Source organism: Rhinolophus ferrumequinum, chromosome 7 (genome assembly GCF_004115265.2).
Source record: "Rhinolophus ferrumequinum isolate MPI-CBG mRhiFer1 chromosome 7, mRhiFer1_v1.p, whole genome shotgun sequence".
NCBI classification, from domain to species: domain Eukaryota; kingdom Metazoa; phylum Chordata; class Mammalia; order Chiroptera; family Rhinolophidae; genus Rhinolophus; species Rhinolophus ferrumequinum.
In genome coordinates, this window is record NC_046290.1 from 6,256,388 (window position 1) to 6,271,728 (window position 15,341).

The window sequence follows — 15,341 nt, forward strand, 5'->3', positions numbered from 1 at the left end:
TGGGGAAAGTGTCACGTTGCGGGGGAAGAGGGAGGTCCCCTGTGCTGCACGTCTCTCACCCCGGCCACGACGCGCCCCTTCCTGAGTCCAGCTCACCTGGAGACCAAGCCTAGCCTCCTGGTAAAACCAGTCTGCTCCTACACCTCCAGCCACTGACAGGGCCTTGTTCGGACGGCACAGACTGCCTGGAACTCAGCCCTGCCCGACAACATCACCCCCAGGCTGACTGCGACATGCTCTGAACTGCGTGCCAAAGTGGACGCCCCCGCCCTGTGGCCCACATCCCACGACAGAGATGTGTCTTCCCCCTTCCTGATCTCTCCTTCACTTAGACTGTGTCCTGGACATCACACAATCTACTTAGCCTGATCCTTCAATAAAAGAATCCAAACAAAGCACAATTTCATTTAGGATGTGTTGTTTTCAGCACCTTGGTCAGTGGTTGTCAACCCTGACTATGGACTTGAAGCTGCTTTTTTTTCAATGCTGACGCCTAGGCCTCACCTCCTGGAGATGAAGATCTAATGGAGTGTGGTGGGGCCCAAGCATTGGCATTTTTGCTGTGCAGCGAAGGGTAAAAACAAGTAAGTCGTGAGTTACCAAGTTCAACTTCAAACCCTCTGGTCACCACATAGCTCCCATGTTAGAAGGGCCCCTCTTAGAACCCCTCCGGGCTCTGTCCACTCACTGGGTCTCTTGCTCCTAAATGATGAGCTCACAAGCTAAGGGTACATCCTGCCTATTCCCACACCTGCTCTCCAAAATGAAGCAATGTGATTGTGGGGAGGAAAAAATACAAAGAATGAAGCAATGACAGTGCTCCTTCCTGCAATGTCTGATCAGACTACTGGAGCAATCAGAATGACTGAACTAATGGTTCAGGCCATGCCTTTTGCCAAGAAAACGACAGTAAGAAATTCATGAAGCTTGAAAGGGGTCTAGTGAGGCTCTTTTGCCCATAGCCCTTCTGCACAGTTGAAGAGACACCTAAGTTTACTGACTTCCAAAGGACGACGCCACAAGAAATCCGATCTAACTGGTCCCAGAGTGTAGCACTGCTGCTACTCGAGACTCCGTTCCTTGAGTCCCTCACCAGAGACTGTGGTACTAGTTTCCTGCTGAAAGAGAAACACAGGAGCCCTAGAGTCTCTTCAGAGCAAACAGCAATACACCTTCAGTTACATGAAGTGGTACAGTTTCTTTATATTAACAAAATATTGCCATATCAAAAAGTCTATTCCTCTCTAATGCAGCGATTCAAGGCTTTATGGTAGAAAATGACAGCAGTCAATACAGCATCTGATATGATAAGTAACATCTCGAAACAACCAGGAAAAAAAGAAAATAACAAAGATAGTCTAGTCAAAAGATTCAAGACCTCAACATGCTGATCTTTTATTTTCCACTCATGACATCCAAATCAAAGATATGTTCACAGGATGAGAGAATAAAATGATGTAGACACAGAAGTACCACCTACAATCAATTTTATGAATTTATCATGTCACCATCTAATGACCAATAAATTATGCCCCTGTTTCTTGTTTGAATAGTACTAGTAGTAATTGTAGTACAGTTGCACTTATAGTAGCAGTAGTTCTGGCAGTAATCGCAGCCACCACAGCAGCAACAGTAGTAATTGCAGGAGGAGTGGTAGCCCTAGTAATTACAGCAGCAGTTGTAATTGTAAAAGTGGTAGTGATTGTGGGAGTAGACAGAACGTTGGCATTCCACCGCCACTGGGGCACAGTGAAGAAGGGATCAGAGGCCAATTTTAATCAGCCCAGGTACCAGCATCTCACTTTTGCATTATGAAGTTTTACAGCCTTTTTTTAAAAGTCATGATAGGATGAAAGGAGACAGAAGAAACTAATAACAGGATGATGGTTTAAATTATTAAAGTCAACTGCAGGGTGAAATATTTAAATTGGAATCTATGTAGAATCTGTCTGTTGTTATATTTACTGAGAGAAGAAGCTTCCCAAAATAATTCCATCCCAAACTATATATTTCTTAATTTCCCAGGGACACAATCCTCAGTTTGAAAGCATGTGAAGAGCTCAAAGTATGCAAAATAGTTTGCTGTTCATTAAATCTACAGAATGTTTATTGCCGGATACAGAAGTTGTTTAATTTACAAATGAATCCCTCAGCCTTGTATTCATTGCCCGGCTCCATGTAAGGCACATGGGTTCTACTACTTGGAAAGCACCAGACCCTCTAGGACTTAGGCTGCTCCTTACAGGCCAGCTTGAAAATAAATAGGTACCCCAGCAGATTCAACCCAAACACAATTCAAAGTTTGTTTCTTTGTATAGTGTCTCCCACTGTCAATCCAACTGAGGCATAGGGTGATGGGGCTGGAGGTCGAAAACTGCAAAGACTCTGGAGACGCTTAGGAGACAAAACACCCACCACACGCCAGAAGCCACTGCAGACAGGGCTGCCTTCCTTCTGAGGGCTCGGGGGAGAATATTTCCTTGCCTTTCCCATCTTCTAGAGGCTGCCCACATTCCCACTCAGTGTTGGCTCCCACTCAATGAAAAACCAGGAGCTGGGCACTAAAACAGTGCCACTGCATGCTGTGCCTCCCTGGGGTTCTGGGCAGGCCTCCTGCACAGAAACCACTTCTGGGGAAGCGATGAGAGTCTTTACTTAGGAAGCAGAGTAACCTGAGGACCTACCTGGGCTGTCCGGCTTGGCAGAGCCGAGCTGTGGTGGTGGACGCGCTCTCCTGGGAATTCTCAGATTGGCTCTCCCTGGGGAGCTGTGTGTCTCTTCCACACAGGTAGTGCCTCCTCTTCCTCATCAGCTCCACACACCCACCACCTTTCACAGGCGAGCTCCACTGGGGAAAAGGGAGACGGGCATCACGTTCAGCTGAGGACCTCCAGCCCAAGCGTGCCGCCAACACCGCCAGCGCGGCGGCATCCCTCCCTCTCCGTGTTTGGCCACCGTGCTTGGTCTTCCACAGTCTTCTCAAACCTCCCACCCACAACACCGGTTCCTACTCAGGGTATGACGAAATCCACTTTCAATCATAATGCATTTCAGGGACAAGAAAAACAGCTTTAGAGAATCCCCAGGGAGGGTGACGGGAAGCATATTCTCTCAATTTAGATTTCCTATTTTGAAAAGAAGGTTGTCTGTCAATGAGAAAATGGGACTCCTTTTGAGCCACTCAAATGTTAACATCTGTGCCTACGTGTCGTGCAGGGTGCAGGGTGTCAGGCGGGGTCTCTGCTCCCATTCCCCACACAAGAACATAAGATATGGTGAGGCCAAAAAGGAACACCCACGGAGCCATAGGTAGGGGAGTCACACCACTATACTCTCACTGGCGGCTGGGGTGGAGACACAGGAACCAGGAGCAACACAATTCTCACCCCTCACTGTGCCGCTTGCAGACTCAGCCCCCATCTTCTTGCTAGCTCCCCCCTTTTTCTTTTTGCTACTAGCCTAGCCACGGCAGTTATATTAGTGCCCAATGGCTCACTGTTTACAGCTGACGGCCAACTAGCCACAGCTGCTGGCCATTTGATCACAGTCGATGGCCATTTACTACCTGACCCAGCACGTTTCTATGTGAGGCCGAGAGCCTGGAAACTGCTTTTTGGGGCTCTGTCCCCACACTATGTAAAGGTAGACAGAGTCTGAACCTTGCTTCCCTTGCATCTGAACCCTTTTGAGTATAGAGAGTGTATTCTGAGCCCCCCCCCATCAGAACAGCACCAAGGCTTAAGCCTAGAAGGTCCTATTTGCAGCCACTAAGTCAGAGGATCCTGAATGCCTGAAGCCTGGTAGGATGACAGTGCTGTCACAGGGAAATTGTCACATGTGTCACCGAGCCTTCCCTGCAAAGTGTGCAGGAATGACCTAGAGGAACAGAGAGCTGAGACTTTATCAGGCTTACACCATACGCTGTATGAACTGCTCTTGACTGTTTTCTGTGGATGGAAAACCTGGTTTGAGACTTGCTTTCACTACAAATTGGTAGAAAGGTTTGGAGGGCATAACTAACCTTCGACCTCCTCCAACCATCAACCAGATACCATTAACTAGCAAAGAGCAATTCAGAGCTCACGCAGCAGGTTCAGCGCAATTCTCAACAGTGAATTTAGTGAGTGTCCACTGTGGGCCAAGGCAGGGGTACCAAGATGGATCACAGGTCCAACCACCCCTGTCAAGGTGGGCTCCCTCTCCTTTACTTTAGTTCAGTGGTTATGTGGCCTTGCTGAGCCCGGCAGGGCCAGCAGTGACCTCCTGGTCATAAGACGTGGACAAGCACCAATGCCACCGTTTCCAAGAAACCTATTTGCTGCCACACACACTGAGGGCCCCAGTAAGGGCTCAGGGAAGGCCTATGGATGACCCTTGCCCTCCAGGCCTGGCACTATCCTACCTGAATAAAAGCAGGACACACCCCCAGCTCCCTGCAGGCTTTGGGTTCCCAACAATCATGGTTATAGACTTCCCAGGTTTGCAAGGTAAGACTACGCACAGGTGTGATGGAGGAAAATGTCCCAAGCTCACAAGAGAAGAGCACATGTGGGCTTAAATAGAGAAAGAACACACAGCATACAGAGAAATAGTGAGAGATGCTCACCAGATTGCAAACAGCGAATGCAGAGTTTAGGTGGAGAGAGTGCACCCAGGTGGGCAAGATGACAGCAGATGCAGGCTAACTGGAACACTACACCTGGTTCACGTGGACAGACGCACACGGACTCAGGCGGGGGGACGCACACAGATGCTCGCCTGGTTCACGTGGGGAGACGCACATGAACTTGCGTGCAGATGCGTACAGCTTTGGGGAGCCTAAAGCCCCTGTCTCTCAACTCCCCCATTTAAAGAGAAGAATGACCAGCAAGGTTCAAGTCTTGCCCAAGCCCACCCTGCCAGTTCAGGTCACATCTGGGACTAGAAACCAGATGCATGTGACAGAATGGGAATTTTTTTTCCCCCTCTTTAATTTTAAAAGAAACTAAGACAAAGTTTTCCTTAAGACGTTTCCAACCCTGTACAAGCAGAACGAGGAGCACTGAAGTCAAACGTTAAAGTTTTAGGGGCATTTCTCCAAGGGCAACCTGTGAGCGGAGCGGAGTGGCAGTTAGTGGTTCTATTGGCTACAGATGGTGATTGTAGAAGAATTCGCTCGCTCGGAAGCCAAGCCGGGGTAGCCCTCTTCCCTACCCGCTGCCATGCTTCTCCCTCAGGGCGCTCAGGGCTGCTCACACCAGTCCTTCCCAGGGAGCCTGTCCCTGGCCCCCATGCAAGTAGGGTCCCCTCTCTCTCAGCAGCCCCTATTCCTCCTGCAGTTTCCTTCTTGGTGTTTTTGTTAAGGGCTATCACATTCATGTTTTGTTTATTCTCTCTCTCTCTCTCTCTCTCTCTCTTTCTCTCTCTCTCTCTCTCTCTTTCCCCTTACCCCCAACCCCCTCTTGAGTGAGGGTAGGACCTGACTCTGGTTACTTTGCAGCTCTGTTCTTAGTGACTTGGACAGTCTTGCATGGAGTAGACAATCAACATAGCTTGAATAAAATACTGATAAATTATATCTAAGACACATACTGTTCTGTTTCCAAAAGGCTATATTGAAAGATCTATGATGCTTTTTTTTTTAATTTTCTGGTGGGTTCCCAGAAGACAATGAACTTGTGTCCCTATAACTCCCTATTGGTCCTGAAACAGTGATTGTGGAACACATGAATGAGTATTGGGTGGTTAAGGAAGCGGAAACATGCATGAATTTCTCATTGTGATCTTGCCACGGGTGAGGCACTTCTCTGAGTCATGCTTCCCAAAGGCCATCTGCCCGTCATGAGGGCAGGGGGAGCCGCACTGCAGAGTCTGGACTCGGGGACAAAGCATCTACACGACTGCGGAGCAAGTGTGCATTGTGCTTTTGCTGCCGTCCCCAAGACTCCTCCTGGGCCATATTTGTACATGATTCAGAGGTGATGGAAAATGAGACAGCCTTTCATTTTCCTGACGACCTGTCATAAAAACAAATGCAGTCACTCTGAGGGTCTTTGAGATCACTCTGTGCTTGGATGGTTGTGTCAATACCAGAGTAATCCGGGATGTGTCGATAATGGAGATGATTCCAAGGAGCCTGTTTTGATTTTAAGCTATGGGAGCATTCCCTCGGGGGTGCTCAGTAACTATTCACTGGGCTGCATGCAGGGTTCCTCCCAGTGGCACCCAGGTAGGCGACGGACACCCTCAGTGAGAAGTCGCTACCAGCTCACCCAGGGCGGACACCCTGACAACAGTTTTGTTCCCGTCAGCCTGAGTGAAAGGGATGAAACAGGTTCTCGGGCTGTCTCTCATTAGCCACGATGTGAAATCTATGTTTAACACAGGCCCTTCTGTCAGACTGGTCATTCCAGCCACCTGGAAACTGCTACCTTTGAAGAGCCAGTAAGCAGTATGACCATTTCTGTGAATTTTAAAGCACACTGAAGGACAATAAGCCAATATCCAAATACCCAACATTTATAAAAGCAGACTCCCAATCATATCTTCATTAGACCTCGATGTTGAAATAGGAAGTTCTAAATCTTAGTAACTTCCTACATTGGTCCGCCTTTGTCACTGAGCATGTTGTGTCCTTTTGCACCTCCTGCCCCCACCACCACACACACACACACACACACACACATACACACACACACACACACCATCCACACTCTAAACTTTAGGGGTGTCCAAACTTTTTCAACCTTTTTCACCAAGGGCCCTATGCGGTAAAATACACAAACAGCCGGGCCACTCACTCGAGGTGAAGTACGTATTGCCTCCCCTGGTTTATTTAAGTAAACTAAATATATTTTTGGAATTTGCTGCGGGCCAATGAACAATGGATTGCGGCCCGCGGGCCGCCGTTTTGACACCCCTGCTCTAAAGCCTCTTTAATAATGAAGCATGGAGGCAAGGGCTAGAAATTATCTTGTTATTCTGTCCAAACCCGAGTGACAAGGTAAAGTATTTCCCAGCCCTTATTTCCTTGGAATGCTAACACTTGATTGGCAATTAGTTTGGTGCCCAGGGGAACAGCAACGTGGCAAGAGCAATGATGCCACTGTCCAAACCATAAATAGTATGCTTATTTAACACAATTTGAATGCAGAACAAAAGGCACATTGGAAATAACCGGGCTAACGAAACTACATTCCTGAGTGACGGCGCCTGAATTTAATGAAATGAGGTGAAACGTGTGCTTGTAGCATCCAACGGGTTTGGGACGTACTCCATCATTGTCTTTGGAATAGATTGGGTTTGCACCACTAATTAGCACAAGTTCCCGGTGAAGTAGTGTGTGTGTGTGTGTGTGTGTGTGTGTGTGTGTGTCCGAGACAATAGCAAATGCCTACACCAGAACACACGATACCAGAAACTGCATTTCTCTGGTAAGAAATACCATTCAGTTCTAGCGTCCAGCACGCAGGGTTTGGACGTGAGCACCTGAGTTAGGACGCTGCTTTAAGGATTAGAATGGTCACGATTCTGTAATGATTACTTCCTTTCCACCTCTGCCAGCCCGTGCATGCAGAGTTATCTAATGGGGGTCCATAGAGAATAATCCAGAAGCTAGACGCCCAAGCATCAAGACATAAAAGCAAATGCAAAAAGGAAAATGTAATTACCCTTAAAAGTATTATGAAGCCAGCTAGGAATGCTAAGGACATTTATACAAGCCTACTGCAGGCTGTCTTTGCTCATGGAATCTTAATTCCAAATAGTGTTGATGGGAACCTGTCTCCAGACCCTTCCAAACACACGCATTCCTGACACATAGGGATGAGGGTCAACGAAGAATCAAAATACAGGTCTCATGTGAGGTAGGAGAAATCCTCAGGGAAGACAACAGTTAACACGCTAAGAGAAATGACAGCTTAAATTTGAATGGGTAGGAGCACCTTGTAAATTGTTTGCACAGATGTGACATTATTTACATGATAATTTCATGCTTCTCAGCCCACAGAGGAAAATAAAACTTGTTAGATGGCATAATGGGATCATTCATTCTATTAATGGACTAAGGGTTGTTTCTAGAACTTTTCTGTTGCTTTATCATCTTGATATAATTGGAAATATTGTTACAACGGCATTTCATCCCTTACTGGGAAAGACAAGTCAGGGGGTAAGTAGGAGTTTGCTAGCTTGCCTAGAAAAAGAATGTTTACTACTGCGGAAAATGTTGGAGGTTCTTAGGTTCATTTGTTTGGACTGACCCTTTAGCAAAAGTATTCTTAAAAAGTGTTTTAGGATTAGTTTTCCAGTCACTGAGAGAACAGAATGAAGAGCTTTGTCTACAGTACTTATTTCCGAAAGCAACAAAGAAAGAACCATGTATCAGCCACAAAACCACTGAGTTTCTTCAGCTCGATGTTGCTACTGTTTCCTCGAACTCATGTGCGTCAGCACCATTTCAGTGACAATTCTCCGGAAGCAAAAACAAACAAGGAAACATGAACACAGTTGTGGCAGCTCCATTTCAGAAGCACCGGGATGCACTCACACTGTATCACTTACCTGCAATTTGTGTAGAATACTCTCCAAACTGGGAAATGTGAGGAGGCCAGGGGATAGACTCAGATTCCACAGATTCGAGACTCACCTTTTACCCTGAATAATATTCTAGGTTGCCAGTCTGTAAATAGAATTCTAGCTCCACCAACAGCAAGCCCTGGTGCAAAAATCCGTGGGTGAAATAAAATTCAATGCCTATGAAAAATGGTTCCCTGCATGTCGACATCTATCTCTTCTGGCTTCTCTGCCTTTCCCATTTGTCTCTATTTTCATTTACAGCCGTGCAGTATGCTGCCTTTCCCTTCAGGCACACTCCCTCACAGTCATGGGTGGATGTGTGCTGTCCTTGTTACCCATGGAGCTACATGGGCGAAAGAAATTACTTATTGATTTTCCTTTCTGTGGAATGGTGTCTGTGCGATGGTTTCTTGAACCAGGTCGGTAATGCATACGGTTCCAGCTGTGGGAAGTTAGACGGTATGCCACGCTGGGCTGTCCTGCTCACCCATCAGCCCTTCCAGGCAGCTGGCCCTCCCTAGATCACCAGACAAAAAAAACCAAAAGCAACAAAAAAAAACTATGTACTTTAGAAGCTAAAAGAATGAACAAAATATGGTATTTTCCCACCTGAGCTGTTGAAACAGCATGGTGTAAGTTTTGTTTTACTCCTTTATTCTAAGAGAGATACGGGATGTCTCATCCTGAAAGGAGGGTGCAGCTTGGACCTGCAGAGAGAGCAGAAATGGACAGAGGGATAAAGATGAGTCAGGATCCAGCCTGTGGAAGGGGCATGCCCTGTGTGCCATAGTAGGATATATACCTGGGCAGGTGGAGCGTAGGGTGGAACTAAGAGAGGGAAAGTCATTCATGGTAGCCTGAGGAATTTGTGCTTTATCTGAGGGTCAGCCAATGGTGGCCCACGTGCCAAATATGGCCCACTGCCTGTTTTCTTAAATAAGCTTTTATTGGATCCGAGCATTCCACCTGAGACCAAGGTGGCCCGGGTGGTGGCCCAGGTAGACCTGTGTCTGTTGCGATGAAAGCTCTCTATGTGGGAGAAACTGAGTCAGACAACAGCTCACACCAGGGCCTCCCTGGACATTCTGTCTTTGCTCCCTTGGCCGCTGTCCCCGGGCTCCTGCTGGGATCCCACTGGCTCTGGCAGCTGAGCCTTGTCCTTCTCATCATTATGACAAACCCTCTTCTGGATGCAGAGATGCTCCTGGAATGCCAGCTTCCTGCCATCTGCTCAGAGCAGAAAGTTCAGGAAGGTCCAGTTGGTGATACTGACTTCTTTTTTTTAATGATTGTAATAAAAGCCTGTTTAAACATCTTTTTCAAAACTATACTTCAATTTTAAGATAATCTGCTGTGTGTAAGAGATAAAATAATCTTTGAAGAACACAGTGTTTAAAAACCATCTTTCTGATTCCCCTACACCTCTATATGAAGCTCTAGCTGCAGCTTCTTGGGGAAGTAAACAAGCACCCAAAGCAAACTGATTTATGCCCAGTTCTAGTTAAAGAAAATGAGCTAAGGGGACCCTAGAAGCTGGAATGAGCCTTGGGCACTTCTAAAAGAGAGAATCGCAGAAAACTTGTGATTAGGAAATTCTCTAAGAACTTTACGTACACACAGGCCAAGGGCACAATAGACGTCTTCTTTCTTCTGGGTTTTGTTCCTTGAGGAGGATGAGCAGCTGGTCCTCAGCCATCTCTTCGATACCAGCCTTGGTCAGCCTGGCCATCAATAGTCTGAAATGTAGGTCTGCTATGAGCTCTTACTGTACTGGGTTTTTACTGTAAGAGATTCACGGTGAATTTCAAAAGAGCATTTTAACCACAATCTCTGCACAATACATTGGTAAGAAGGACAAAGTCACCGAGTTGCATCTTTGCCTCCTGTTTATTTTACAAAGCTGCTATAAAGTAATTGTGCATGATGCTGGTTAATGTTAAATTCCAGGGTAAAAGATAAAATCAGCTTTTGTAATATAATGACCTGCTGATCTCGTCCTGCTCACGAAATGACGATTTGTACAGTGTGAGTGTCAGTGGATAAATTCAATGCCTCCTAGAGGTAATGTATCTTAATTGCAGGACCAGTTTTTTTTTTAAAAAAATGGTTATACTTTGAATGATGAAACATGAGGTGGTAACAAACACCATGACATTAAGCAATAAAAATATGACATTTGTGGTGGGACAGCAGTGACCTAACACCCATCACTGCCCTCTGAAAGGGCCTGCTGTGAGCTCAGTACTGAACTAAGTAACAGAAATACCACCGAGAAAATTTGGCTTTATTAATATGCAAATTCAGATTACTCAAACCAAGTTATTAAATCACATTGGAAAAAGAAGCATGTGGCACAATCAGGAGCTGTTACGCCAACACACGGCTTTTTCTTCATCTGGAATGACAGCAGATTCCCCAAGCAGCCTGGCATCCAGTGTGGGCTGGAAACCACATCCACCTGAGGTCTCCGAAATTGGTTTAAGGAGTTGATTGGCCCACCCTTCCCTAGTCCCTCCTGCATTTTTCCATTCTGGTCATTTCAGTCCTGGCCAAACGTCCAAATTGCTTCATGCCAAGTGTCTGACCCAACTCTGTGTTCTGTCCTTCGAGATCCCATTCAAATCCCAGCTTGTTCATAATATCTTCCTTTCTCTCTCAAAACGAAAGCAATTCTCCCTCTATCTGTCAGGTTGGCAAAAATGTAAAAGATAGCCCAGCCGACAGTCGTCACCTGCACCCCTTTGTGCTTATCTAGTATTACACCATTTCCTTCCTTCATCCCACCTGGCAAAAGCTGTGGTTTTCTCACCAAGCTGTGTGTTTGTTGGTAGGTTTCCTGGTGTCTCCCCCAGCAGAAAGATGCCTCCTGAGGGACAGGAAGCCTGCCCGCCCTGCTCACCACTGCACACCTAACTCCTTGAATGAACGGTCAGCGTTGAAGAAGGTCTGAGTCCAACTCTTCTACCCTCGCTGGTGAGGTTGTGCGAGTTACTTAGAGGACAATTTAGTAATATGAACTAAACTTCATCACTCAAGTCTAACAGTGAAATACAAGAAATAACTCAACTGTTTTTCAAGGAATGGAAATAAAGTGTGTGTATCATACAATAATATGTGTTCATCTATATTTACTGACAAAAAAGTGTTCACGACATATATTTAAACTAAAAAAGCAAGATTCACAGCCGCATGTATGATGATTAATTTTATGTATCAACTTGACTGGGCCAGAAGGTGCCCAGATATTTCGTCAGATATTATTCTGGGTGTTTCTGGATGAGAATAACATTTAAACCAATAGACTGGGTAAAGCAGATTGCCCTCCCTAACGTGGGTGGGCCTCCCCCATCAGTTGAAGGCCTGAGTAGCACAAAAAGGCTGACTGTCCCCCAGTAAGAGAGAATTCTTCCTGCCTGACTGCCTTCAGACAGAGACATTGGCTTTTTTCTATCTTCAGACTCAAACTAAAACATCAGCTCTTTCTGGGTCTTGAGCTTGCCAGCCTGTGGCCTGCACCTACAACATTAGTTCTCCTGATTTTCAGGCATTGGGACTCACACTGGAACTAAACTGTCAGCTCTCCTGGGTCTCTAGGAAAGACCAACTGGAGAGACCAGCTTTCCAACTCACCCTGCATATCTTAGGACTTGCCAAACTGCATAATCACATGAGCCAATTCCTTGTCAACTGCTGTTAACATTGCTGTTTAACGGGCCTCACTCCACAATAAATCTATGGCCAGATAGATAGGTGGATAGATAGACAGATAATCCCATTGGTTCTGTCTCTCTAGAGAACCTAACACAGCATGTATAGTAGAGTCTCACGTTGTTAAAATATCTCTACCGTATAGATTTAGTTGCGGTGGCTTGACTGTGATACGTATCCCATTTGTTTGTGCCTCGCTGTATCCATGCCCTTGGACAGCCCCTTTCACGCTGACTCTAGACTTAGCTATTTAACTCGATTTCAACCGGTGAGACAATAGCAAGTGTGACAGACGTGAAGACTTGGAAAGTGTCTGCGCACTGAAACCTGCCGTTCTGCTGCTCCTGAAAGCTGAGGCTGCCATGCGAGCCTGCCCCGGGGGGCTGCTGGAGGAAGGAGAAGCAAGTGAGGAAACGCCCAGATGTCCCACCTGTTCCAGTCAAGGCCACCCTGCCAGCTGCCTGCAGGCCAAGAACAAGCCAAAAGAGTCCAGACGTGAAAGGGGTCAACCTCATCGAACCTTCTTTTAAACCATCTGGCCAAGAGGCCCAAATCATTCACCTTCAACCAAGTTAATAAAGAAATATAAAGAAAGTCGGCCTCATGCAGCTTCCTTTGATTCTCCAAAAAGACTCCATTTAAAGTTTTAAGGGAGAGATGAGACAGAACAAAATAGTAGATAATAAAAACGAGGCAAACACTAGTTTAGAAACTGAAACAAGACTGCCATGACCTTCAAGAGAGTCGCCGTGCTACTTTGAAGAGCGCTGCCACGCATCATGAAGTTAAGTGGCTCCGACAAGGATTTGAACGTAGGGACTCTAAAATCTGCCGGTAGCACTGAAACAGGAGTGGAGAGGAAGAATGAAGGGCCTTGTGACCCGGTTTAAAAGAATTTGGATCATTTATGTAATTGGGCCAGCAGATAGCAAGTGCAGTTCACTCTGGAAGGCTGTGACATAATTAGTCTGGAAAAGAGAAGCTGAACCAGTAATCATGGTGTACTGTTCATAAGCACTATTTTTCACCGAGCACCTTTCCCTGAGAGGTTCGGATAATGCCTCTGATGGCTGTGCGTGCAGATGCTAAGGTGCCAGCAGCACGGGAGGAGCACTTTGCGGGGAGAAGTGTAGGCCACGGGGCTGGGGCCCAGATGAGAAGAAAGCAAAGCCTGCGAGAGACGCGAGGAAACCCCCAGGTGATGCCCCAGATAGAAATATCGTTTGGACACTCATTTGACAGGACTAAGCCTGCAGAATGTTGGCTCAATTTTGAATGATGACTCACGAAGGATTAGAATGTTATTTCTTTTGAGTAAGATTAAATATACATATACCAGATTTCTGAGGTTTTTCTCAAAATAAAGGTTTAAAGAGTTTTAGCTTTATCTTTCTAAAATGATGAAAACACACACACGAAAGGAAACCTTTCAATTGCTCTAATGGAACTTTTCAAAGTTTTGTAAATAATTCTCCAGATGGCACAGGTAGGTGATTCGCTGAGGGGTGGTCCTGGGAGAGTGGAGAGAACACTGCTGTTTACCTGGCCTCACTCCTTTCCGTCCCTCAGAAGCAAACTTCTCTTTTCATCCCCCTTCTCCTCGCTCTCGGTCCAGCTCTCGGATGCAGTTCTGATGGGACATGCTTAGATTTTAGTGCAATAAAGACTCAGCCATCGGTCCCGTTCCTCACCCCTCCAGCCAGCCTCCTCAGGGAAATAGGAGCCTCTGGAACATTTGGAGAGCCTGTGTTTCCTATTTTCCTAAAATACATTGATATCACCTGCGGATCAAGTATGGGTAACTCACTCAGCATGAGTCAGGAGTGGATAGAAGCTTGCATGGCATGGTCGAGCGATCAGAAGCCTGGAGAACAGAAACAACGGAACTTGCCTTGCCTGGCGCTGGAGGCCCTTGAATTCCAAATTCCCAAAGCTCAGCTGTTAAAAATTCAGCATGTCTTGTTTATGTAATCAGAGCAACTTTTTACACTACTCATCTCTCCCAAGGGGAGCAGGTGGGAGAGAGTCCAGCAGCCTACACGTCAGATACTGTAAGAATGAGAGACCCATGAGCCCAGGGACATGGAGGAAGGTGAGAGTGAGGTGCTTGGAGGACGGGGGTTCTTGCCTCCATTGACCTGGAGCTTCTTACGGCTAGAGGGTCAGATCCAAGTGTGGGGACAGAGCCCCAAAAAGCAGTTTCCAGGCTCTCAGCCTCACATAGAAAGGTGCTGGCTCAGGTAGTAAATGGCCATCGACTGTGATCAAATGGCCATCAGCTGTGGCTAGTTGGCCGTCAGCTGTAACCAGTGAGCCATTGGGCACTAATATAACTGCCGTGGCTAGGCTAGCAGAAAAAGGGGGAGCTAGCAAGAAGATGGTGGCTGAGCCTGCAAGCGGCGCAGTGAGGGTTGAGAATTGTGTGGCTCCTGGTTCCTGTGTCTCCAACCCAGCCGCCAGCGAGAGTATAGTGGTGTGACTCCCCTACCTATGGCTCCGTGAGTGTTCCTGTTTGGCCTCACCATGTCCTACGTTCTTGTGTGGGGAGTGGGAGCAGAGACCCCGCAGACCCCGCCTGACACCCTGCACGACACCAAGTCCGACTTGGGCCCACCTCACAGTGAAGTTACCTGAACGTACTGTGAAGCACTGGTGTACGACGATCTCAGCCCACCTCAGGCCGATCCAGGGCCTTGTGCCATCTGCTCCCCCAAGTCCTGTCTCTGCCACATGCAGGCAGGTACTGCAGCCTCCAACTCCAGGCATTGTAGTTCAAGGGCAATGCTGACAAATGATGTTTGATCTGTGGGGTGATCTGCTGGGTGAGCCCTCTCCAACCAGGTCATTTCAAGAGTAATTCATGGAGCTGGAGTATTTCTTTATAAAACTGGGGAACTTAAAATGTTTCGAAGTGTGATCATGCCTAAGAGATTCACCTTGATCTGTTTACCAACTCTGGAGCAGCACTGTCCAATACAAATATAACACGAAGCACATGTATGATTTTAAGTTTTCTAGTACTCGCATTTTAAAAAGTAAAAAGAAACTGGGAAATTCATTTTAATAATGTATTTTATTAA